The 26,322-nt window shown below is 52.2% G+C and overlaps 1 protein-coding gene and 1 long non-coding RNA gene across 26 annotated transcripts in view; one reads left to right on the forward strand and one right to left on the reverse strand.

Annotated features, from left to right (window-relative positions):
• The window catches only part of DAB2IP (DAB2 interacting protein), a 216,321-nt gene that overhangs the window by 135,196 nt on the left and 54,803 nt on the right, over positions 1-26,322 (reverse strand). The window lies entirely within an intron of this gene.
• Positions 4,756-26,239, forward strand: LOC144335144 (uncharacterized). Its single transcript, XR_013405619.1, has 2 exons — positions 4,756-6,420; positions 25,470-26,239. It is a non-coding gene; the product is annotated as an uncharacterized LOC144335144 (long non-coding RNA).

Raw genomic sequence — 26,322 nt, forward strand, 5'->3', positions numbered from 1 at the left:
CCTGTGACAGACCAACAGATCGGGCTTTCCAGCCCTGCCGATGTGAGAGCCTCAGTACCTACAAGGCTAAATGTCTGTCTGGTCTTATTCTGCCACTCCAGAGGGGCTCCTGAATAGGCCCAGCTCCCACCTCTCCCATGTGCTGCTTTATGGGGGACAGGGCTACAGCCCCCAAATCACCCTCGCTCAGTGAACAGACATATTTCTAGGTTTCCCTCAAGACACTCAGTTCAGTGGGTCTGGATGGGGCCTGGAAACATGCGTGTTTAGTGAGTAGGGGCGTGGGTACTGGGGCTGGCTAAATCAGATCTGATGCAACCCCACCAACAGCACCTTCACCCTCCCCTCAAAAGCCTCCCCAGGCAAACTCTCAGACACCAAGCTGTGCCACAAAGCGACCATCTCCCGCTTGTACCCCAACCCATTCCAGAGCCCTTGGTCATCCTCCACTCTTTCCCACCACCAGTCTTCGCCCTGTTGGTGGGACCTGGACGGCTGCCACCAAGCTCTTCCCTCTGCACCCACCTGGTGAATTCCTGCTTACCCTTCAGGACCCAGCTCAAGCATCCCCTCCTTTATTTTTATTTTTATTTTTTAAATTTTTTATTTCCATAGGTTTTTGGGGAACAGTTGGTATTTGGTTACGTGAGTAAGTTCTTTAGTGGTGATTTGTGAGATTTTGGTGCACCCATATCCCAAGCAGTATACACTAAACCCAATTTGTAGTCTTTTATCCCTCACCCCCTTTCCACCTATTCCCCAAGTTCCTAAAGTCCACTGTGTCATTTTTCTGCCTTTGCATCCTCATAACTTAGCTCCCACTTATGAGTGAAAATATACAATGTTTGGTGTTCCTTTCCTGAGTTACTTCACTTAGAGTAATATTCTCCAATTCTCATCCAGGTTGCTGGGAATGCCATTAATTCACTCCTTTTTATGGCAGAGTAGTATTCCATCATATATATATGCACATACATATATATGTCTGTATATACATATATATGTGTATATATATACATGATGGAATAAATAAAAGTCTGGTCTTATTCTGCCACCTCCAAAGGGGCTCCTCAATAGGCCCAGCTCCCACCCCTCCCATGTGCTTCTTTAGGGGGGACAGGGCTGCAGTCCCCAAATCACCCTCACTCAGTACCCTATAGGTATTGAGGCTTTCACATCAGCAGGGCTGGAAAGCTCAATCTGTATGTATATGTGTGTGTATATATATATATTATATATATTTCATATATATCTCTCTCTCGCAGTTTCTTTATCCACTCATTGATTGATGGGCATTTGACTTGGTTCCACATTTTTGCAATTGCAAATTGAAGCACCCCCTCCTTTAAAAAGTCTACTCTGACTCCAAGGACAGACACCCTCCTCCTGGCTCCTGGTATACCCCAATAGTCAGTTTGAATAATGGGGACACAGGAGGCTACTTGTGACGACCAGGGAGGGATGGACCCAAAAAACTCCCCTCTGGGCAGAAAACCATCAGCATCCCTGCTGGAAAAGCAGCAGTGGGTGGCATCAGGGCTGGGCTGAAAGTCCAGGTACATCATGGGCCAGGCCAGGGCTGGGTCAGCAGGGTCACCAGATGCAGGGGAGGGAGGCTAGCCCAAGGCAGTCTTGAATCCCTCTGGGGTGTCAGGGTTGACTGAGGTCAATGAGAAAAGATAAAAAGATTTTTAAAAAGCGTATTGCCAAAATTACCTTTGAAAAGCCTTAAACTGCCCATAAAGCATAGTTTTTCCTCCAGTCTTAAGACAGATCACCCATTTCTGCAGCTGAGCATAAAACAGAAGAGCACAGCCTTCATCGACAGGCCATTCTGTACAGGGGGGATGATAACAGCAACCACAACCAGTTATCTTCAAACACCAGCCTCCCCCAGGGGAAGAGAGATGGTCATGCGTGGGGCACTACAGAAACCCAAGGCTTCTTAACAGGAGGGTTACAAGTTTGACCTCGAGAGGTTTGAGGGTGGAGTTTAGGTTTAATCCTAATCATGGTAGCTGAGCTGCATCTAGCATGCACTATGTCCCAGGTCCTATTCCCAGCATTTTACCCACATCATCTCATTTAATTTCAGAATAATCCTAAGAAGCAGATGGTTATTTCTTTCTCCAAAAGAAATGTCAAGAGGCAGAACGAGGGTAGGTGAGTTCCCTAAAGTCACAGGGCTTGCACTAGGAGGCAAGATTTGAACCCAGGGGGCTGAAAGGAGCAAAGATCATAAGGTTGAGCAGTACTGAATGCAGAGACAGGGAGTGGAAACAGTCTGGAACTTTCTTTAACAGCTAGCTTTGTCAAGGGACAGGAGGAGGCTAGGGGCGACAGGAGTCCTGACAGGGGAAGCATCGGAGCCCACACCAGTCCCCACACAATGGGTGTCTGGAAGGCTCAGAGCTGTCAGGTTTCCTGTTGGGACGAGGGTGGGTGGTGGTGACCGGTGAAGTCCCCAGCCAGGCAGTCCTGCACACATCCGCCTCCAAGGACAGTGTCAACCTTTCAGTCTCTGGATCTCTGGGCAGGGGTGGGGGTGGGGGAACAGGGGACACTCATGGTTAAGGTCATGGCCTCTGCCCCAGGAGGTGGCCTGTCTGGCAGGCAATGACGACTTCCTGCATCCACTGTTCCTCCAGGAATAAGGCTGGACCAGGAGCAGGATCTTCACTAGGAAGAAGGGGGAGACTGGGGCCAGGTCACCCCATTCGGGGAAAAGCATAGACAAGCTCCGTGAGGTCACGCTAAAGCACTCCAGGCTGGCCAGGCGACCACCGCTGCCACCGCCCCCCCCAGACTTCCTCCCAAAGGCCACCGATATATTTAATGACATGACATCCTTTGCAGAAAACGGTGCAGTCAGGGACAAGATGACCCCAGGCTTGGATGGCTCTGCCCCTCTCAACACAGGCGGAAGCTGGGGACCAGTCAAGCGTGGACATCTGAACACACACAGACAGCGCCTCGGGGAGTGTGAGTGCTTTTCCAATCAAGTCACCCAGGGCTGGGCCGAGGGCAGAGCCCTCGGGAGAGGCCAGGGCTCTAAGAGGGGGTCACCATGTGATATCTCTGGGTCTCAGGTTTCCACGTGTTAAATGGAGATGTGACAGCTCTGCTCAGCTCACCTCCAGATATTCCATCAGGATCTAAAAATCTCCCCATTCCCCAAACCACCACCTACAGGTCCCCTCCAGTCCTCCGGAAGCCCAGAGAAGAGGACACGCACATCTCCCTCGTACATGTCGGCAGCCTGTCATAAAGCCCCGGAATGTCCGAGGTAGAAGGAACCTTGAGAGAAACTGATGAACTGGGGAAGCTGAGGCCCTCAAAATCAGCTGCTTGCCCAGAGGACCCTCCCTAACCCATGGCAAAGCAGAATCTGGCATCAACTCTGCAACCAACGAGGGTCTGGCTGACTCTCTCACCCCAGCACAGAGCAGTCAGGGTGGGGCAGCATCTCTCCCTGAAGATGGGAAAGTGAGGCCAAGGGAAGGAGCGACTCACCCAGGGTCACACATGGGGCTGCGGATTAGGGTGGGCTCCACCTTGGAACCTAAATACAGCTGCCAAGACCACCTCTCCCAGAATGCCTGCTGCCTTCTGCCCACAGGAGCCCTGGGCTTCCACTCCACACTGGCTGCCCTGAAGTTGAGGGCTCCAATCCTGTGGCCCAGGGGAGACTAATCCACTCTCCAGGCCCCAGCCCCAGCCCTCTTTCCTCACCCCAGCCCTAGCAGCCAGCATTTCAGCCCAGATGGCCAAGCCTGGAGCCACTCTCTCTGTGTACTTCCTCTCCCTGCCCTGACCCAGAAACGCTGCCAAGCTCCAGGTGGGCCCCGGGCCCCAGTGAGGCCCACACTCCCTCCTTTCTCCCTGGCCCAGGCCTGGGGCTGAGGTTCCAGGTCTCTGGGCTTCCTCCTCCCCCTTCAGTATGGGCCCAGACAGCTCCGCACCCACTGGGAAACCAGAGGGGGTGGCATATGATCCCAGTGTGAGGTCACTGAGCCCCCTCCCTTCTCAAGCAGGCCTGCCTGGTCATCTGTGAACCATTTCGTAGCTGGCACTGGCCTAGGTTCCAGGGGAGGGCCTTACTCAACTCCTGCAGAGCCCACAGAGGAGGACAGCTGAATGGGCCACCGTAGTCAGCTCTTAGGAAGCCCCCATCCAGGTGGGGCATTTGGAGTGATGAGCCTTGCCCTCTTTGCTGTGTGACCCCATATCAGTGCCTCACCTCTCTGTGCCTCCATTTCCTAAGGTGTAAAGGGGTATACAAATGTTTTGTGAGGTTGTGGAAGAGTCAAATAACATAGTGGATCAAAGCCTTGTGTATAAACTGACAAGCTTCCCCTCCTGGCTCTTTTCTTTTCTTTTCTCTTTCTCTCTTTTTTTTTTTTTTTTTTTTTTTTTTGAGACAGAGTCTTGCTCTTGTTGCCCAGGCTGAAGTGCAATGGCGCGATCGTGGCTCACTGCAACCTCCACCTCCCAGGTTCAAACAATTCTCCTGCCTCAGCCTCCTGAGTAACTGCGATTACAGGCATGTGCCACCATGCCCGGCTAATTTTTGTAGAGACAGGGTTTCGCCATATTGGCCAGACTGGTCTGGAACGCCTGACCTCAGGTGATCCACCTGCCTCAGCCTCCCAAAGTGCTAGGATTACAGGTGTGAGCCACTGCGCCCAGTCTTTCTTTACTTCTTTCTCTTTCTTTCCTTCCCTTCTTTCTCCTTCCTTCCTTCTTTGCTTCCTCTTTTTTTTTCTTTTTTTTTTTTTGACAAGGCCTCTCTCTGTTGCCCAGGCTGAAATGCAGTGGTGGGATTATAGCTCACTGCGACCTCGAGTGCCTGGGCTCATGTGACCCTCCTGCCTCAGCCTACCGAGCAGCTAGGACTATAGACGTGTGTGCCACCATGCCTGGCTAATTTTTTAACTTTTTGGTAGATACAGGGTCTTGCCATGATGCTGAGACTGGTCTTGAACTCCTGGCCTTAAGTGATTCTCCCACCTTATTGTCCCAAAGCACTGGGATTATAGGTTTGAGCCACCACGCCTAGCCTTGGCTATTTCTTTTCTCACTAATTTGTGGATTCATTGAGAGGACAGTTCAGAGCTGATCAGTATAGCTCCCAGTCCAGAGCAGGCTCTTAGCAACACTGGGAGAGATGATGGCAACGTTCGAAAAAAGTGGTTGGGCCTATCTGACCTGGAGTCAGCACTGAGAGAATCTGGAAGAGGGAGAAGTCCTGGAAGACTGCCTGGAGGAGGAGACACTGGCATGGAGCTAGACGACCGAGTAGGAGTTGACTGGGTAGAGAGCAGAAGAGTATATTCTTGGAGGGAGAGACAGCATGAGAAAAGCCCCAGAGATGGAAATGAGCAAAGCATGTACTGGAGACAGTGGGTAAAATGGTGAGGCTGGAGCAGAGGATACAGTGGGGACTGGGGAGCAGGCTATGTGAGGGGTGAGATCAGGGAGAAGAGACAGGGAGATAGATCCAAGTTGGGGTGAGGCCCAGGCAGCTTCTCCAGAAGGCAAGAAGAGATGTGGTAAGGACAGAACTCTGGTGGGAGATCTGGGCTTGAGGCTTAGATTTGTCACTGTGTGGCTGTGCAACCTTGAATAAGTCACAGTGCCTCTCTGATCCTCCCTCTGCAACCATGAAAGAAGGGGCTGGCTCTTTATGGCAGGCTTACAGGTGTGGGGCTGGACTGCATGCCATTAACTACATTGGGAGCATTCAGAAACAGATTCCAGGGCGCCCCTCCCAGCATGCCTGAATCCAGATTTTGATGGGTAGGACCAAGGAATCTGTATTCTTAAAAGAGCTTTCTAGTGGCTTTCTTGGGGAGCCACTGGCTAAGATAGTTCTAGACTCAGCTTGATACCTTTTCAATCTCTGAATGTGCCAAACGTGGTCCCTCCTCAGGGCCTTTGCATCTCTGGTTCCTGCTACCTCATTCCCACAAACCCTAGATCTTCAGATGGGCAGCCCCTTCCTGTCATTCAGGCCTCAGCTCAAATGTCACACCCTCAGAGACCTTCCCTAGACATCTTATCTCAAGTGCCTTTGCCCCAGTCTCTCCATGATATCCCACGGCCCTGTTTTATTTTCTTCCACTTATCGCTTCCTGAAACTATCTAATCTGTGTATTCAGATGTTCATTAATTTGTCTCCCCAAACGTTAATGAGGACAGGATCCCTGTGAGTCCAGTTCATAGCCATATGCCCAGTGCATAGAATAGCACTCAATAAATGTGTGATGAACGAGGTGAATGAAGGGAGCTGGGCTCAAAGTTCCTGATCTTTTTTTTTTTTTTTTTTTTAAGAAAACAAGCTGTGGTTCCAGCACTTTGGAAGGCCAAGAGAGGAAGATCACTTGAGCCCAGGAGTTTGAGACCAGCCCTGGCAACATAGTGAGACCCCTGTCTGTACAAAAAAAAAAAAAAAAAAAAAAAAAAGCCAGGTGCGGTGGATCACGCCTATAATCGCAGCACTTTGGGAGGCCGAGGCAGGCAGATCACCTGAGGTCAGGAGTTCAAGACCAGCCTGGCCAGCAATGGTGAAATCCCATCTGGAAGCTGAGGCACGAGAATTGTTTGAGCCCAGGAAGCAGAGGTTGCAGTGAGCTGAGACTGCACCACTGCACTCCAGCCTGGGCGACAGAGTGAGACTGTCTCAATAATAATAATTTTAAAAATTAGCCAGGCATGGTGGTGTGTGCCTGTAGTCCCAGTTACTAGGGAGGCTGAGGTGAGAGGATTGCTTGAGCCAGGGAGGTTGAGGCTACAGTGAGCTATGATCGTGTCACTCTACTCCAGCCTGGGCATCAAAGGAAGACCCTGTCAAAAAAAAAGAAAGAGAAAGAAAGAAAGAGAGAGGGGAAGGAAGGAAGGGAGGGAGGGAGGGAGGGAGGGAGGGAGGGAGGGAGGGAGGGAGGAAGGAAGGAAGGAAGGAAGGAAGGAAGGAAGGAAGGAAGGAAGGAAGGAAGGAAGGAAGGAAGGCTGGCTGGTTGTGGGACCAGGAACAACTGATCTACCTCATGGAGCCTGGTGTGACACATGGATGGCAGGCTGGAAAGTTTATTTTTGAGTGGCAGCTGAGGATGGTCAGGAGGCCAGGGTGCAAATCCTGACCATGAAGGAGCTGGCACAGAGTTTGCACTCGGTGAATAAATGAATGGATGAATAAATGCCTTCACTTTGCTATGTGCTTTTGAACAAGGCTCCTCTGGCTCACAGCCCCAGCCTCCCCTCCTACAAAATGGGGTTGGCCTGGGTGGCTGTTCAAGGCCATTGGGTATTGACACTCAGAGCCTCTGTGTCCAGTCTGGAACATAAATGGGAGCCATAGCTGGTGTTAGAGGAGAGGCAAGCACTGCCGGAGCCACGGTTCTCACCTTTACTGGCCCTTCCTGAGGATCCCACCTAGCCCATAGCTGGCATCCTAAGGCCGTGTAGGTGGGAATTACATGGACCTTCCGCCATCCTCATTCCTCAAATCCCCTTGGGAGTGAGAACAGTCCTGCTCCCATCCTGGGAAGAGCATTTTGTCTGAAAATTCCACCAGGGAAACAAGGAAGGGTTGGGCCCCTATAATTTCTGCACCTGCTCAAACAGGAAGTAGCAGAAAGTTTGGGGCCAAGAAAAACAAGCTCAATGTCATCCTGGAAATCAGCATCCCCCATAGCTAGGGACTCACCCCATCCCAGGAGGAGCTCTCTTGGCAATTAACGATTAACATAGACAGATGGAGTATAAAGAGGGGATGGCCCAGGACCCACCCTTTAGCCTGTCACCAAAGGCTTAAGAGGAAGCAAAATTCATCTAGTCTTGTCTGGCATACCTTTGGTGACAGGGAGCTCACTACCAAACCAGCCCCCCATTGCCCTGAGACAGTATGAAAGTGAAGCTGCCTTCCCACAACTGGGACCTGCAGAAGGGCCTCAAGAGAGCTAGTGGTCAGCCCACTCTCAAGTCAGAGGCCAAGAGGCTCAGGACGGGCCCCACCCCACACCGTAGGCCTGCCCACAGGTTCCCAGCAACTGAGGAAGCTGTAGCAAGCAAAGTAAGGAAGGGCCAATTGGAGAGTTGGGGTTGGAGTTTAGCCTGCAGCCCAACCCCTAGTCCCTCCTGACTCTGATGCTGGACTTGGGGAGGGGCCGACCTCTGACTGATCCTTATTTAAAAGCCCAGAGGACATGGTGTGGGGGGAGGTGGGGAGGCCTGAATTCACCCTAATCCCACTGAGAGTCCTGGGGAGGCAGCCTGAGTGACAGAGCCTCTGTCCTCTTCCCCTGCAGCCTCTGCCCCTGGGAAGCCGTAAGGAAGTTTCACAATGTTCTGGGCCTGCTTTCTCTGACATCGCATTTCTTGTGTCCTCCTGGTGCTCCCTCTCTCATTGTCGCCCCCCTGACACAGGCTCCCATGCACGAACAGGCTCGCCTTCCCACCCAAGCCCACACCTGCCTCTCCCCAACGGTGGGCTCTTTGTAGATCCCCGCTGCCCCGCCCAGGCCCACACAGCAGCGGAGAGCCCTCAGCAGATGCTGATCCGCACTGCTCCCTGCTGGGCTATGGAGCCCTAGGATAAAGTCCCCCTTGCCCCAGGCATCACCCAGGACTCCCAGGGATCCTGGGACTATGTCCAGGGTAGACCCCTGAGTGGCATGGCATAGGGTTCCAGTCTCCTAGGCAATGTGGGCCAGCCTACCCCATGCCCTCTGGGCCCCTGTTCTCCTGGTACAAAGAAGGGGATGCCCAGAACCTCAGATCTCGGACTTTAAGACGCTTCAGTCCCCTGGGATGTGGGTCAAAGTGCAGACACTTGGGCCCACCCGGCAGAGTCTAGGTTAGCCAGTCTGGGGAACAGCCCAGGAGTCTGCATTTTTCATCAGCGGGCAGTGGGCCCACAGGTGATTCCGAAGCAGGTCATCTGTGGGCCTCACTGAGCCTCACTCGCCCACCTGTTGCTCTCTCTCAGGCTTTGAGACCACAGCCCCCAATAAAGACCTGAATCTGCTTTGTCCAAACTGCAGCCTGTTCCTTTTTTTCAGCACCCCATGTCCTGCAGGCAGGGAGCGGTTATTAACCTCATGGTACAGATGGGCAAACTGAGGCCCAAAATGGAGAACACCCAGTTTGCACAGTCCCTGACCCACAGTGAAGCCCCTAGCTTCTACCGCCCTCTGCAGGCTCCCCATGGGGTCTGGATTCTGGGGCCCAGCAGGTCATCTAGGGCCAGGCAGCAGCCGTGACTGGCACCCTTTGTCCTGGTCCCTGTGTCCTCTGACCTCAGCAGGTCCTGGGCTGATTAAAATATCCCCTTACAGCTCTGATAGGCATGGTATCCCCTTACAGGGCAGAGAGGGACACGGTCCCATCTGAGGCAATACAGCTAGCTTGATGCTGTGCTCTGACCACCCTCCGGAGCTGCACACTGCTAGCACAGGGAGATTAGAGGACTTTGGCCTGAAGGGTTTGCAGAGACCTGCTAGGAGAAAGCAAAGCTCAGAGAGGGGAGAGTTGCCCAAGGTCACTCAGTGCATACTTATTAATCCCAATTCAGTGCTTCCCCTTTGTCAGACAGTGTCAATTCAGTGAGTCCTTCTAATGACCCAAAGCAGTGAATCCTGTTACTCTCCCATTTTACAGGCACAAGAGTTGATTAGCGGCAGAGACAGGATTCAATCCCGCACAGCCTTGACTCTAGTCCTAGCCTAGAGTAGTGGTCGGTGGATATGGCCCCAGCCCTACTCCTATCTCCCCTCTTACCACACCCTACTCCTGTCCCTTCCCCAGTCACCCTGGCCCCCAGCCCTCCACTGCTTCTTTCCTTTGTGTCTTTGCTCCCGTGATTTCCACCTCCTAGGATACAGGACATGGGGCTGACTTTGTAGACTCGGAGCCTGCTCTGTGAAATGGGCTCTTTTGAGCTCCAAATTCCAGCATGAGGCTGTCCACCTCATCACCTTCACTGACATCTCCCAGAACCAGGGCATCGCCATTTCTACCTTTGGGGACCTCCATCCCCCCAAACTGTCCCCCCAAATCCTCCGCTGCCTCTTCAGTGTAGTTCTCCATAAAACAGCCAGAGTGAAATCTGAAACACAGCCCCTGCCCTGGCTGCCCTGGCCCTGCTGGCGTTTGGCCACTCTTTCTGGCTCACCTCCCCTGCCACAGCTCTCTTGAGCCACCTGGCTGACTCCCATTCACTCTTCCTTTCCAGAAAAACCACCACTCCCCTCTCCCAATTCACCGCCTCCTCCACAGCCCTCCTGCAACACTCTCCCTGAACTCCGTGCGCCTTTCCTCCAGGGAGTCCACTGCTTTGTGCAATGCCATACAGGCCTCCCTCAGTATCCCAGGGGTATTGGATCCAGGATACCAAAATCCAGTCAGATACCAAAATCCAAGCATGCACAAGTCCCTGACAGTAAAATATAGCATATGCATACCCTCTTGTATATTTTAAATCATCTCTAGATTACTTATAGCTAATACAATGTAAATGCTATGGAGATCGTTGCATTGTTTAGGTAATGACGACACGAAAGAGTCTCTACATGTCCAGTACAGATGCAATTTTTTCTATCTTCAATCCTCGGTTGGTTGAATCCACAGATGCAGAACCCGTAGATTCTGAGGGCCTACTGCATATTTTTTGATGATTCATCTCACATCTGTCTCTCCTGGCGCACTGCTCTCCCTGAGGGTCATAACCCAGTGCCCAGCTTGGCACTGTCACACAGCAGCTGCCAATGGGGGAGGGGGGGTGTCACCATTGAGTACATAGGAAGTGTGCACATCAGAGCCCCTCGGACCCCTGGGCCTCGTGCATCGTGAACCTGCCAGGCTCACAGCAAAACATGGTCAAATGCCTTCCGCCCCCACCCCAAACAAGTCACTGCTCAGGACTTCTTAATTTTCCTCCCCACAGGTTGCAGGGCTTCTCATTCTGTGATTTATAGCCCATCAAATAAATTCCCCTATTATCTTCACATGCAGCGCTCGGCCTCTCTGCCATTTAATAATACATTTGGCTCGCTGGGCCTCTCCCGGGAGAAATCTAAGGCTTGGCTGCAATTCCGGGGCAGGCAACGTGGAATTCCAAGGGCTCATTTCAGAACCAAACCTTCAGCAGGTCTGAGCCTCCTACTCAGGGGCTAACTGGGCAGGGTCCCAATCCCTCTCCCCTCCCTTCCTCCAACAGAGAGACCATTGGCGGAGTGAGACGTCTCAATGTCCACTGGAGCTGTAGTGCCCTGTTTTAGAGCAGGAGAGACCCTGCTTCTTCCCCCACTAGACTCGGTGGTTTACTCCACAGCCATGATCTCAATCTGCCTTTCCAATTCCCCGAGCAAGGCAGGAACCCATCGGAACCGTTTCACAGACGAAGTAGCTTCTCTGAAATACAGGGAGGTTGCCCCAGCCCTGCACATTCCACAGGTGCATGCTAGGTTCACATGCAGCCAGCAGAGAGTTCAAGGGTATCCTCTATGCCAGGCACTGCACCCAGCACTTGACTTGAATCGTCTCATTGCATCCTCACAAAAGCCTTCAGAGAGAAAAGGTGCTACTATGCCCATTTTACAGATGGGGAAATTAAGCCTCAGAGACAACAAATTTCCCTAGGCTCCTCCAGGAAGCAAAGAGCAGCTCCCTGGGGGAAAGTCTTACTGAAATGAAGCGTGAGAAGGGAGAAGGGGCTGGAGGTTACAGAGAACTCATGGCTTCATGCAGAGCCCTGCATTACAAAACAAAGTGTCTAGAAGGAAAGGAGAGCTCAAGGCTTTAGGATCTGACAGTCCAGGGCATAAATCCTACCCCTGGGGGTTCTCAGTTCTGTGACCTAGGGCAAGTTCCCTAATCTCTCTGCGTCTAAACTCCCCACTCTGTAGAATCTGAATACTATCCTCCCAGAACTGTCACAAGACTTGAATGAGACTGCACTCAGGAAGCTGCCTGGTAAACTGCCCGGTCCTGCACCGTGTCATTTTGGCTTGTTAGAACAGAGGAATCAAGACATGGTGTAAAGACATGCAAAGACTCCTCCAGACAGACATGGGACTGGCGGCTCAGAACCATGTGGGGATCTGGGCAGAAGACAAGGGCTCCTCCTCAGCCCCATGTACCCACAGGCCAAGCTGCTTACCTCACTCTGGTACCAGCCACCTCCTGCCCAGGCTGGGGAGAAACAAGACGGCCCTCCTGCTCCCGAAAGCACAGGTCCCAGCGTTGCACAGCTGGGGAGGGCGGTGAGGACTGGGTGTAGGGGCATTCCAGGCTAGCCCAGGCCAGGCCTCCTGCCTCTCCTCCCACCCAGCCACCAGGTCTGCTTCCCTCCTCCCTCCTGCTCCTGAAAGTTTCTGCTTCCACTTTATAGTTTCCGTGGCAACCACTTCTCTTCCTTTGATTGTTTCCTCCTTCTCAGTCACTTTGCCATCTTATGCTAAAAGGAGAATAAAAGCAGGCCAGAGCAGGAGGTCTGGCCAGGAGGAAGAGGATGGAGAGTGACAGGGCCAGGGGTGGGGGGTGACCTCTGCAGTGCAGCCCTGGTTCCACCCTCAAAAGACATCTGAGGCTGGGCGCTGTGGCTCACGCCTGTAATCCTAGCACTTTAGGAGGCCGAGGCAGGTGGATTGCCTGAGCTCAGGAGCTCGAAACCAGCCTGGGCAACATGGCGAAACCTCTTCTCTACTAAAAAAAAAAAAAATACAAAAAATTAGGTGGGCACAGTGGCACATACCTGTAGTCCCAGCTACTCAGGAGGCTGAGACACAAGAATCGCTTGAACCTGGGAGGCAGAGGTTGCAGTGAGCCAAGATCATGTGACTGCACTCCAGCCTGGGAGGACAGAGCAAGACTCCGTCCCCCCATCACCCCCCAAAAAAAGACATCTGAACAGGAGACTGTCCCTTGGGAAGGTCCTCCACAGCAGGGTCCCTCAAATGTGACTCTCCTGGGCGGACTGCCTGCCAGGCCCTGCAGGGGATGCCCACGGCTGCATCTTTAAGGCTCTGCGTGGGGCTGGGCCTAAGTCTGCTTACCACTGTCTTGTATTCACCCAGCATGCTTTGTGTTTGAATGGCCTCCACCCTCAAGCCCCACCCTCTCTAGCTCTGGATATCCTTTACTACCCACGGCCTCGCTCCCATCTCAGTTCCCCTCCTTCCTGTGGTTGCCCTGGTGCGTCCTAACCTCTCTTTCTCAGGTGGCCTTCTTCCCTGCAGACAGGCCATGCTGGCAGCAAAGCCAGTGCCTCCTTCACTCCGTTTCCATGCCCAGGCCCCTGCACGGGGCTAAGCACACAGTAGGTCCATAGGAGGTGGCCCTGAACCTACAGCCAGAGAGACCAGGGTTCCAGTTTCAGCTCTACCACTAGCTAACTGTGAGCCCTTCACAGATTTACTCTAGAACTTGGTGCTCCTGGTGGTAAAATAAGGATGGAATTAACGTCCTCACAGGACGTTGGAGATTGAAATGAGTTTGGGAGGGTCTGAAAGAGCCTGGAAATTTTCGAAGTGCTGTACGAAGTCTGAGGTTATTTTTAGGCACTGAATTAGTGCTGTCCACTGAACGGCCCCAGGGTCTCCTTGACCCCACACATGGCTCTCTTTCTCCACCTGCTGACCTCCTGAGGCACTGACCGGTCACATAGAGGCCTGGCCTCTCCAGCCCCGTCCACGCCATAGTCACCCTCTGCCAAGCTTCCCCTTCGCACACACACGTACACACACATACACGCGTGCACACACACACACATATGCAGGTCTGAGGCTGGGTGGGCCGCACTGACACACAGGGCCCCATGGCATCAGGCATCAAACCTGCCTGGTGTTGGCTGTTCTGGCTGAGGGGGCTGGGGGTACACACTCACAAGTCAGCAGGGAGCAGCCAAGCCCATGGGGTGAGGGTGGGAGTAGAAGAGCAGCTTCCTCCCAGCCTAGCCACAGGTAGTGGCTGGGGCACTTGCAGGACCGATGGGGCAGTTCACTGCCTTCTCCTATTGCCACCATCTGCTTCCTTTAGAGGCTGGACCACCAAGGCCGGGGGTCTGGGTAGGCTACCCAGTTACATCTCCTGGAAGTGCTCTCCCCAGAGAAAGGTGTTCCTCTTCCATACTCTCACGAGGGCCTCCCCGCTTCCTCTTTGGCGCTGACAGTGAACTCCACCCCCACTGCCCACCCATTCTCAGACCTGCGCATCACCCCTTCCAAACTGCGCACCGAGGCTGCACCTGCCCAGGCTTGTACTGGAGTGAGGCTGCTTTCTAGGCACAAGGGGACGCCTGGGGCCATACTGGCTCAGGGTGGGGCTCCTGTGTACACTGGGGGTGGCCATTTCACCCTGCTCCAAAGACCTGCAGGATTGAAGGACTTTGAGCAGATTCAGAAAAAAATGAAGACTTGTGAAATGTCAGAACCAAGAGAGTAAAGGGAGGGCCCACTGTGGCGGGCTGGGGCCTCTGCCTCCTCCACCTCTCCTCTTTCTGGCCCTACTCCTGTCTTAAAAGCACAGGATTCCCACATTGTCACTGGGAAGCCAGGCCATTCAGCTTCCACCCCGGGGTGCATAGGGGACCCTTCCTAGGAGTTGGCATGTGAAAACCAATGCAAGCCATGGCATGGTCCCTGGAGGACCCTTCAAGAACTGTGTCCCTCTGTGTCCTAAGAGGGCTCTGACACAGTCCCTGTCCTCAGAGAGCTGACAGTCTGGTGGGACACATAGGCTTCCACAGAGACTCTCAAGGGCCCAAGGCAGAGGAAGCACAAGGGAGGAAGCAACTAATTTTGACTGACAGGGCAGGGAGAAATCAAGGAAAGCTTCACAGAGGAGGTGGCATCTGGGCCAAGCCTTTGAATAGGACTCCAAGAGGCTGAGGGTGTTGAGGAAGGGAGCAGCAGCCCCAGACCCATGGCAGAGACCTAACTTGACCTCCCTTATCCAAATGCCATGTACTTAGACCATGGTGAGGGTTTGGGCCTGGAGGATGCTGTCCTGACATCCCCTTAACTGAGCCTTAAATCTCCCACCATGGTCCAGAATGAGGCACATCCAGGCTAGCTCCTGTGGCCAAACCCTGGGGCAATGTCTGTCCTGGTCACTGTTGTCTCTGGGCAATGGCCTGAGAGCACCAAGGGGGACAGAGCCTGCCAGGTCTTAAAAGCCTAATGAAAAGAGTCTCCTCGAGTTCCCAGAGCAGCCCATTCCAGGATTTCACACCGCCCCACAGTCGGCCAGGAAGTTCTTCCCCTATCTAACCTACATCTCCCTTGCCGAAACGTACACCCACCTTGCTTTGGAGACACAGGAATAACAAAGCACAGACGCTGAACGGCCTCACCAGGCGCTCTGTTTGCAGCAGAGGTGGTTTGCTGGGGGGGTCAGTGGGCAAAGACACAATCCCCTGCTCTGACAAGAGAGAACAAGGCCCTCTTTGTGCACATGATTAATTTATAGGCCTGGGGAGGGTCAAGCGGGAATGTCCTCTCTCTGGGCCTCGAAGGCTTCCCTGACCCAATTTAGAAGCTGCGTTTATTGTATTGTTCATGTCAAACCTTGCCGATGAGGTCTCTATTCCCAGCGTGCTCATGAATTGTCTGGGAGTTTAATAGTGTACAATCTGAGAACAATTTATTAAGAAGATTAAATCCCCCAAATATGCCTCCACATGTCTACAAAACAGCAAATTTATTCTCCAGCATCAGTGGGCTCCCACTGCCCGGAGCAGCTGGAACCCCTCCACCTGGGAGAGAGGGAAGCTGAGCAGGGGTGGGGAGCCCCCCGAAAGGGTCTGGGGGAAATGCATGTGGCATTCCAGGACCCCAGGTATCAGCCCCAGAATGAGCAGGGCCCAGAGGTGAAGCTAGTCCTGCAAAATCCCACGTTCGAAGACCCCACCTTTGTCACGCCATCTCGCCCACGGCATCCCTCTTCAGGGAGGCTCCAGCGCTCACTCACAGCGGGACGCTGGTCTAGACACTTCCTGCTCTGAGACTTGGAAACCAAGTGGAGCTCCCAGCATCACTCTCTGAGGCCTGTCTCATTCACTGCACCTTCCTGACCCTGGGAACTCCTGGAGGAAAAGAACAGGGTTAGACAGCACGAGGTGTTGGAATGAGATGGAGCTTCTATTTGACCCTTCCTGGGGGGTGGGAGTCTATACTGGAGGGATCAGAGGAGGCCTTGCTAAGGGAAAGCTGGGTAGAAGAGGTGAGGGCAGGGGAGGAGGTGTCCCTGCCCCAGCCCTTAGGGTCAGCAGGGAAGAGAGCACCTGGAGACCTAGTCTGTGCTCAGATACCAGCTGCAGAGACCCAGGCTTTGGTGCTGATCTGAAACTTCAGGCTTGGCCTCATTTGTCCCTGCATCTCCTCCAGTCCACTGGGTCACCAGGACCCATCTGTTTTATCACTGGTAATAAACACAACCATAGCCATGGCGTGTCCAGGGCTTACTTTGTGCCAGGCACTGTGCTGAGCTTCAAATGCCTTGTCACATTTTAAGCTCGCAGCAACTCTGAGAGACAGGTGCTGCTATCACCGTGCATCTTATATGAGCAAATAAATTCACAAGCGTAACAAACATGCCTGAGGCCTCGCAGCTAGTAACCCGCAGAGGCCAGGATTCAAACCCAGGCGGTCAGTCCCAGCCTCAGACATCTGAGCCTCCTGACCTTCCACCTCATTCCGTAGCTGGGATGGCCCCTGTCTGTCCCCACGAGGACCCTGGGCTCAGTTCAGCCCTCCACATTCCCCATCAGACGACTGCAAGGTCTCAACAATGGCCACCCTCCTACCCATCCTCTCCCATCGTCTCTCCACACGACAACCAGGGGGTCTGTCCTCAAACCCAAACCTGCCCTGCTCCCTGCTGAAAGCCCTGCCACAGCTCCCTGGGCCAACAGCAGAGTGCAAGCTTCTTTCTTTCTTTTTTTTTTTTTTTTTGAGATGGAGTCTCACTCTGTCACCAGGCTGGAGTGCAGTGGCACGATCTTGGCTCACTGCAACTTCCACCTCCCGGGTTCAAGACATTCTCCTGCCTCAGCCTCCCAACTAGCTGGGGCTATAGGCACGCGCCACCACGCCCAGCTGATTGTTGTATTCTTAGTAGAGACGGGGTTTCACCATGTTGGCCAGGATGGTCTCGATCTCTTGACCTCGTGATCTACCTGCCTCAGCCTCCTAAAGTGCTAGGATTACAGGCGTGAGCCACCGTGTCCGGCCGCAAACTTCTTTGCCTTGCATTCAGGACTTCCATTCCCACCTCCCTGTGGTCTCTCTCCCGTACCCTCTAGTTGAACCCTGCTCTTCCCTGGGCACCACTCATGCCCCAGCCTTCTGGTCTCCATTTCTTTGCTTAGTCTGGTCCCTCTTGGCCTGACCTGCTTTCCCCCATCTCTTACATCAAAATTTTCAAGGCCCAAATCCAATGCCACCTCCTCCACGAAGCCTTCCCAGGATGGCCAATCAGGTCCCAGTAGTGGAAGTGACTTCTCTCTCCTCCGAACTCCTGACAGTGCAGAGAACTGTTCAGCTGTTTGTGTGCCTTGCCCCCTCCCGCAACCAGGCCAGGAGCTCCTGGAGGGCAAGGTCCTCTCTCACCAGAAGCTGCTGTCCCCCAAAGGCCAGCACAGAGCTGGGTACAAAGAGTAGCCTTGCCCAGTGCAGACTTCAGTCCATTAGACGGTCAGACACCTCATCCCTGTCAGTGTGGGGTAGCCCCCAGACTGTGAGGGCCCCTCCCTGGGCCTCAGCAGGAGTCCTTTACCTTTCTTTAGTGCCATGGGCCCTTTGGGCTCTGGTAAGGTCTAAGGACCCCCTCTCAGAAAAGTGTTTTTAAATACATAAAACAGGCCAGGTGCGGTGGCTCATGCTTGTAATCCCAGCACTTTGGGAGGCCAAGCCGAGTGGATCACCCGAGGTCAGGAGCTCAAGACCAGCCTGGCCAACATGGTGAAACCCTGTCTCTACTAAAAATACCAAAATTAGCTGGGTATAGTGGTGCACACCTGTAATCCCAGCGACTTGGGAGGTTGAGGCAGGAGAATTGCTTGAACCCGGAAGGCGGAGGTTGTAGTGAGCCAAGATCACATCACTGCACTCCAGCCTGGGCAACAGAGCAAGACTCCATTCAAAAATATATATAAAAATTAAAAATTAATAAATAAAAGTACAAAAATAAGCTGGGTGTGGTGGCGCATGCCTGGTTATCAAAAAAAAAATTTTTTTTTTTTGAGATAGAGTCTCGCTCTGTTGGCCAGGCTGGAGTGCAGTGGCACAGTCTTGGCTCACTATAACCTCCACCTCCCAGGTTCAAGCAATTCTCCTGCAGGTGCCTGCCACCACCCCTGGCTAATTTTTTGTGTTTTTAGTAGAGACAGGGTTTCACCATGTTGGCCATGCCGGTCTCGAACTCCTGACCTCGTGATCTGCCTGCCTCCACATATTTTTAATGCTATAGCAATATAGGTGCTTCTTTATTAATGCCTTAGAGAACAAGATCTGGGGCTAATAACTACTGTAATTTTGAAGTATGGTGAACAAAAATGTTATTTTAGGATAACCATGTCAGCTGGGGATCTCATGTCCTATTATCATGTCCACGATAATAGGACATGAGAATTTCTGCAATTCCTATGATTTCCGCAACATCATAGAATGGCTAATGCCAGTGTGGTTGATCATCTACATTTATAATTGCAGGAATTATCATTTGTCATTGTAATTAGTGGTTATTGAAAATAACACTGGGATTCTTTTTTTCCTATTCCAGTTCTTGGACACTCTGGATTCCATCCTGAGACTCACTGGGTCCTGGAAGCCCTGGTAAAGAAGCCCTGGCTGAGAGGGGGGCGTTTAAGGGAAAAGAGAAGGATTTGTCTCGGAACCCAAGTTCTGGCCTCTAGCTGACTGCCAAGGCCTTGACCTTCTCCAGTCCTGCATCTCCATCCACCTGCCTCAGTCACATCACAGAGGAACCCAGCCTGTGCCCACAGCCTGGTTGTCCCAGCTTATCTGAAGCCCCTCAGTGGGGTGAGCTTAGCAGAAGCCTCCAGAGAATGACTCCCTGGAGCCAGTGTGCCCCAGACAGCCCAGCTTGGGGCTTCAAGGGCTCTGGCCGCCTCCCAGGCACTTATTTTATGTCCTGAAAGAGCAAAGCTGACAGGTAATAAATGGCTGAGGAGGGCTGGAGTGGGCTCTGACTGCCTGCCTGGCGCCTGCCCAGCCAGCCCGCCATACCCACCACCGCCCTCTCAGGGGGATGAGAGGACCATTAATTACCCAGGAAGAAAGGGCGCCATGAGGACGCACCCAATGCTGCTTGGGGACATCATCTCTGGACACATTTTCTGAGAGAAGCACCAAGCCTGAAGCTTAGCTGTCGCCCCTACCGCCCTCTGCCATCAGCCAGCCAGGCTTTCCTCCTCCCCGGGTACCCCAGGGTGCCTTCCAACCTGGGTCCTGCCTTCAAAGCCTCTTCACCTGTCCAGTGTCCCTGAGGGATTGCTCTTTGCAGATGGGGCCCCGAGGTGGGCCCCTGGGGTGGGACCCAAGGGCGGAAGGGAGTCTATCCCATCATTTCTGTCACCTTTGCCAGCACTTTGGGTCCATCACTGAGTCCGGGGGGTTCTACTAGGGAAGTAGCTCTGTCCTTGCCCAGACACCATGGCCAGTTCTAGCCATCACTCCAGGCCCAAGTGATTGGGTCACCTTCAGGTGTGACCACACCTGTCACCTTTTGCAGATCGGTGCCAACCATTCTTCAAACAGGAGCTCAAGCAACCATCCCACTTGCCCTGTGAAGAAGGAACTGTTATCATCACATTTTACAGACCAGGTAACTGAGGCTCAGAGAGGGTAAGTGACTGGCACAGCTGGTAACAACAGAGGCAGGGTTTGAGCCCAGTCTGCCCAGCTCCAAAGCTCCCCTTTAGTAGCTTTCTCGACATCAAGTGGTCATCCTGCAACCACAGGTAGCCACAGAGTCCCTCTAAAGAAAGTTCACCAGGTCCTCTGCATGCCCCTTTCCCTCCCTGCCCCTGCGCAGGGGCTCCCTTGGAGCCCAGAGACCCTGCCTCTTCATTCTAAAACCCTCACTGGGCCCAGTCCCACCTCTTCCGGGAAGCCTTCCCTGATTGCCCACACTCTGCAGATTCAAGTCTTCCAGTGCCTCCCACCCTTAGCAGAAGCTGTCAGCACTGGCCACCAGCAGCACCTAAGTTCTTTCCTTATCACCTCCAACCACCACACCCATAGCCAGGTCCAAGTGCCCTACAGGGTCTCTTTTAGGCCTGGAGGAAGATCTTGCTAGAATAAGATAAATAGGTGACCCCATGGCTTGTGCCAACCTTCCACCAGAGGCAGAGTCTGTTCACACCTGGGCAGGGGGCATCTGCCTCAGAATCACTAGGAAGGGGGGGGCCCACCTAATCCAGTCTGATAGGATGACTAAGGGGGGCTAGGAAACACATCACAGCCACTCTCTGAGCTAGAAGAAGCCCTGAGCCAGCATCTCCACCCAGCTCCAGGAACAAAGTCAGCAGATTCACTGCATCCTCATGGAGCTTGAGAAAACTCAGAGAAGGGCCAGGGCCAGGGCCAAGGTCAAGGCCAAGGCAAGAACCACAACCTCTGCTCCAGGTGCATGGCAGGAATAACATCAGTGTCGTTTACAGCAATGACCACTTTCCTAATAAATGTGCTTCCTACAGACAGAGGGATGCTGGCACCCGAGCCTGATGAGGCCCACAGAGGATGTTCCCTGAAGCAGAACCTTCACAGAGGGGTGGCTGAGTCAACCTCATACTGCAGATAATTCTATGCAGCAGATAGAAACAGTGAGACGGAATTCCACAGCTGAACTAAAAAAATGGCTCCAAATATCTTACTGAACGAAAAAGCAAGTTGCAGAACGATATGTGACTTCAAAAAAGAAATTTAAACAGAATCATATTATGCTATGGATATATACATGTGCATGAAAGTGCAAGGCAGCACTGAGAAAAACGCCCTCCAAATGCCTCCCACGCATTGGCTAGGCTTTGCTGCCAGGGGCCCACCCCAACTCTGCCCCAGCCCTAGCCCAGCCCCACTCTTGATACGCAGGAAGATCATGACCCACCGATTCTCACATCCTGCTGCCAGGAGAGTACACAGCCACAATCTTTGCAGAGGGTGAGTGGGCAACATGGATCAAAAGTTAAAAATCCATAAACGTGCATTTTAAACTCATACATTCTCCTTCTACATGCTATCCCTCAGATAAATTCTCACAAGCATGTAAGAACAGATGTACAAGGATGTTTATGCACTCCTGTTTAAAGCAGGAAAAAAAAAAAAACACGCACCAAAACTGTAAACAACGTCTGTGTCCATCACCGGGGGCCTGGTTGAATAAATTATAGTATCTCCTGAAAATGGAATCCTGTGTGACCGTTCTGCAGCACGAGCTGGAAATGTGTGTACTGACACCGTGGACCTCGAGGTGAAGACGCACGGGATACTTCAGGATATGTGGGATGATCTCCTGGGTGGATAGACTCTTTTTTTTTTTTTTTTTTTTTTTTTTTTTTGAGACAGAGTCTCGCTCTGTCGCCCAGGCTGGAGTGCAGTGGTGCTATCTCGGCTCACTGCAAGCTCCGCCTCCCGGGTTCATGCCATTCTCCTGCCTCAGCCTCCTGAGTAGCTGGGACTACAGGTGCCCACCACCACGCCCCGCTAATTTTTTGTATTTTTAGTAGAGACGGGGTTTCACCGTGTTCGCCAGGATGGTCTCGATCTCCTGACCTTGTGATCCGCTTGCCTCGGCCTCCCAAAGTGCTGGGATTACAGGCGTGAGCCACCGTGCCCGGCCAGTAGATTCTTACATATACTTCTGTGTGTGTGTGTGTGCGTGTGTGTGTGTGTGTGTGTGTGTTGAGTGGGGGTCAAGAAAAAAGGCTTAGTTTTCAGTCTATAATGTTTGATTTTCTTTTTAGTAAACAAAATCATGACATGCCATTTCTATAGACTAAGAAGCAGATTTTGGTGCAGGATGTTAATGGTGGAGGAGACTGTGCTTGTGCAGGGGCAGAGAGTAGATGGGATCTCGTACTTTCTGCTCAATTTTGCTGTGAACCTAAAACTGATCTAAAAAATAAAGACTATTTTTTAAAAAATAGATCAAAAGTCTTTAGAAATTCAAAACACAGGAGAACTTTTCCTCCAAGTCAGTGCTTCTCCAGGTTGAATCTCCCTGTGCCTTCATCATTCTTGAGCAAGTGCCACTCTCCGAAAGCTCAAACCAGGGTGTGCTGTCAAGATTTCTCTTCTGGCCGGGCACAGTGGCTCACACCTGTAATCTCAGCACTTTGGGAGGCTAAGGCAGGCAGATCACCTGAGATCAGGAGTTTGAGACCAGCCTAGCCAACATGGTGAAACCCTGTCTCTACTAAAACTCAAAAATTAGCTGGGCGTGGTGGCAGGTGCCTGTAATCCCAGCTACTCAGGAGGCTGAGGCAAGAGAATCACTTGAACCCAGGAGGTGGAGGTTGCAGTGAGCCGAGATCCTACCACTGAACTCCAGGCTGGGCAACAGAGTGAAACCCCATCTCAAAAAAAAAAAAAAAAGGTTTCCCTTCTGAAGTTTTGCCTATACCATCTCGTCTGCCCAGAGTGCCTCACATCTTCATTTTTACCAATACAAATATCCTTCTCCATGAAAGCCCATTTTGGATGCCCTAGCCCCCTGAAACACAGGCTCTCTGAGGACAGTCTGTGTCCTGAATATATCTCTGCAGCCTCCAGGGATGCCCAGTGCCAGGCACAAGGCAAGAGCTCATTAAATGTGTGCCAAGTCACTGAATGCCCTCCTCTGAACACATTAACATTTCTGAAAGCCCCAAGCACTGTCTAGACATCTCTCTGGGGCCACTCATCTTGCCTTGAATCATAATTCTGCCTGCCCTTGTTAACAGGGAGCTTCTCAGAGAGGGCTCCCAGGACCCACATCGCACGTGTGCCCCAGCCCTATAGCTCACTCGGCTCAGGAATCACAAACGCAAATGCCAGTGTGAGCCAGGAGGGAAAGGAAAGGAGAGAAGCAGGACTGGCCAGGCTAAATGGGGAACACAATCCAGCCCACATTGTCCTATTAGAATGTGGGCCCACGATGGCCAGAGGATCAAGTTTACAAGAAGCTACCAGATTTGGATATAAAATCCTGACTGTTCAATGGAGACAACTAGATCACATATTAAAATAAACACACACCATACAAGTCATAGCAAAATACAAGTCATCACAGACTGGCCCAGACTCCCTGCCTGTGGTGCCTCAGGAAGCAACAGTTCAGAATTGGCATCATTGGGAAAAAAAAAAAAAGCAAAAAGCCCTCCTGATCCTGCCATCCCATCAGCCCAAACTCCAAAACCTACTCACTGCAGAGCCCAAACCTCACTGCCAAAGGGAGATTCGAAGCCCAACTATTGACCAGGCATGGTGGCTTACGCCTATAATCCCAGCACTCTGGGAGGCCGGGGCATGCAGATCACTTGAGGTCAGAGGTTTGAGACCAGCCTGGCTAACATAGCAAAACCCCGTCCCTACTAAAAAAATTTAAATTTAAAAAAAGAGTTCACCAGGTATGATGGTGCGCACCTGTAGTCTCAGCTACTCGGGAGGCTGAGGCACAAGAATCGCTTAAACCTAGGAGGTGGAGGCGCAGTGAGACGAGATCACACCACTGCACTCCAGCCTGGGCAACAGAGTGACTCTGTCTCAAAAAAAAAAAAAAAAAAAAAAAAAAAAGCCCAGTCACTTTGGTAGCATCTGTGTTGGCTCTGCAGCTCCCAGTTGTGTGACAGGGGTGAATGACTTCACCTCTCTGAGCCTCTCTCTCCTCTGAGCCTCTACTTCCTCCTCTGTAAAATATGGGGGAAAAACAATAACTTCCTATGGATGTTATATGGACTCATCACGGAGGAGCTGACTGCCAAAGCAGGACCCCTCCCTCCCCATCTCAGCCCCTCATCCATGTCCTGGACGGGGCAGGGAATGCCAGTGCTTAGCCTCCGAGATCCTGGCCCAGGAAGGCCTGTTTATAGCAGCATGCTCCTCTTGCAGCCCCCTAAATCCTCACAACAGAAATGAATACTTATTGAGACTTACGTGCATGGCACCGTGTTAAATGCTTCACGTAAGTTCCTGTCTTTTAACTTTCTCAGTAATTCCAGAAGGTAGGTACAGTTGTGTGTGTGTTGCATAATGATGGAGATATGTTCTGAGAAATGCATCGTTAGGTGATTTTGTTGTTGTGTGAACATCATAGAGTATACTTGCACAAACCTAGATGGTGTAGCCTACTACATGCCTAGGCTATATGGTGGGTTGCCTGCTGCTCCCAGGATACAAACCTGTGCAGAATGTTACTGTACTGAATACTGTAGGTGATTGTAATACAATCGTAAATATTCATGTATGTAAACGTAGAAAAATACAGTAAAAATATGGTATTAAATCTTATGGGACCACGAACATATATGCAGTCTGTCCTTGACTGAAATATCATTAAGTGGCACATCACTGTATTTTTACCTCCCCGTTTTACAGATGAGCAAACTGAGCCTCAGAGAAGTGATCTGACTTGTCCAAGGCTGGTTTGTAAGTGGCACAGGCTGGATTTGGCCGTACACTATTTCAGCAATCTCAGTCACCACTCCAGCCTGCTCCTCAGGTGCCTGCCTTCCTCCTTGCCACACACCTCTGTGATTCCTACAAGCTGCCAGGTGCTAACCTGGTCAGCCTGGGGACACCAGGAATAACACCAACTCCTGCCTCTGGGCAGCCCCGCTGGGTCCGTGGCACAGACAACCATAGACTCTGCCTGGAAAAGTTGCTTCATGGAGAAGTTGACACCTGAGCCAGGGCCAACAGGTGCACAGGTAGGTTGTGAGCTGGTGGCACCAGGAGTGAACCCAAGGTACCTCCAAGCCTGAGGGCTGAAGGGTGGGAACTGCAGTCCAGACAGAACCAACCTGGCTGGGCCCAAGGCAAGTGAGAGAACAAATGGATGGTTTCTCTCATGAGAAAATGTACAAACGTGGAGGCAAAGGAAGGAGAGAAGCAGATCACTGATGTGAAGGAAACTCAAAACCTTAACCCGCCTGGCCAATATGGCAAAATTCCATCTCTACTAAAAACACAAAAATTAGCCAGGCATGGTGGCGTGCACCTGTAATCCCAGCTACTAAAATGCTGAGGCAGGAGAATCACTTGAACCCAAGAGGTGGAGGTGGCAGTGAGCCGAGATCACACCACTGCACTCCAGCCTGGGCAACAGAGCAAGACTCCATCTCAAAAACAAAACAAAACAACCTTAACCCTGGCCAGGCATGGTGGCTCAAGCTTGTAATCCCAGTACTTTGGGAGGCCAGGTGGGTAGACCACTTGAGGCCCAGCAGTTCAAGACCAGCCTGGGCAACATAGCCAGACCCCCATCTGCACAAAAAATACCAAAATTAGCCAGGTGTGATGGTGCATGCTTGCAGTCCCAGCTACTCTGGAGGCTGAGGTGGGAGGATCACTTGAACCCAGGAGGTCAAGGTTGCAGTGAGCAGTGAACATGCCATTGCACTCCAGCCTGGGCAAAAGGGCAAGACCCTATTCCCCCCACCAAAAGAACAACAACAACAACAAAACTGAACTCTTAAACCTGAAAGCTTAAAAGCCCTGCCTCAAAGAGGAGGCCTCTCAAGCTAGGTAAAGTTCCCACTGGCCCTGCACCACCCCTGGATGTTAAATCTGGTGGGGCTGCCACCTGGGTCTAGGGTAGGGACTGGCCATACGGTGTCACAGTGAGGACCCTGGCTTGGCAATCTGGGGCTGACCTCAGGCATGTCAAGCCAATGTCATCTGCAAAACTGAGGTGAGAAAGAGAGCAAAATTACTCTCTTAAGCAAGCATCTCACTTGCTTAAGAGAGATGGTGCGACTGGGCGCAGTGGCTCACGCCTGTAATCCCAGCACTTTGAGAGGCCGAGGCGGGTGGATCACGAGGTCAGGAGATTGAAACCATCCCCGCTAACACGGTGAAACCCTGTCTCTGTTTAAAAAAAAAAATACAAAAAATTAGCCAGGCATGGCGGCGGGCGCCTATAGTCCCAGCTACTCAGGAGGCTGAGGCAGGAGAATGGCGTGAATCCGGGAGGTGGAGCTTGCAGTGAGCCAAGATTGTGCCACTGCACTCCAGCTTGGGCGACAGAGCGAGACTCCGTCTCAAAAAAAAAAAAAGAGAGAGAGAGAGATGGCGCAAGGCTCAGATTCGGCAGATAGGACCCAGG

This window comes from Macaca mulatta, chromosome 15 (assembly GCF_049350105.2).
Source record: "Macaca mulatta isolate MMU2019108-1 chromosome 15, T2T-MMU8v2.0, whole genome shotgun sequence".
In the NCBI taxonomy this organism is placed as follows: Eukaryota; Metazoa; Chordata; class Mammalia; order Primates; family Cercopithecidae; genus Macaca; species Macaca mulatta.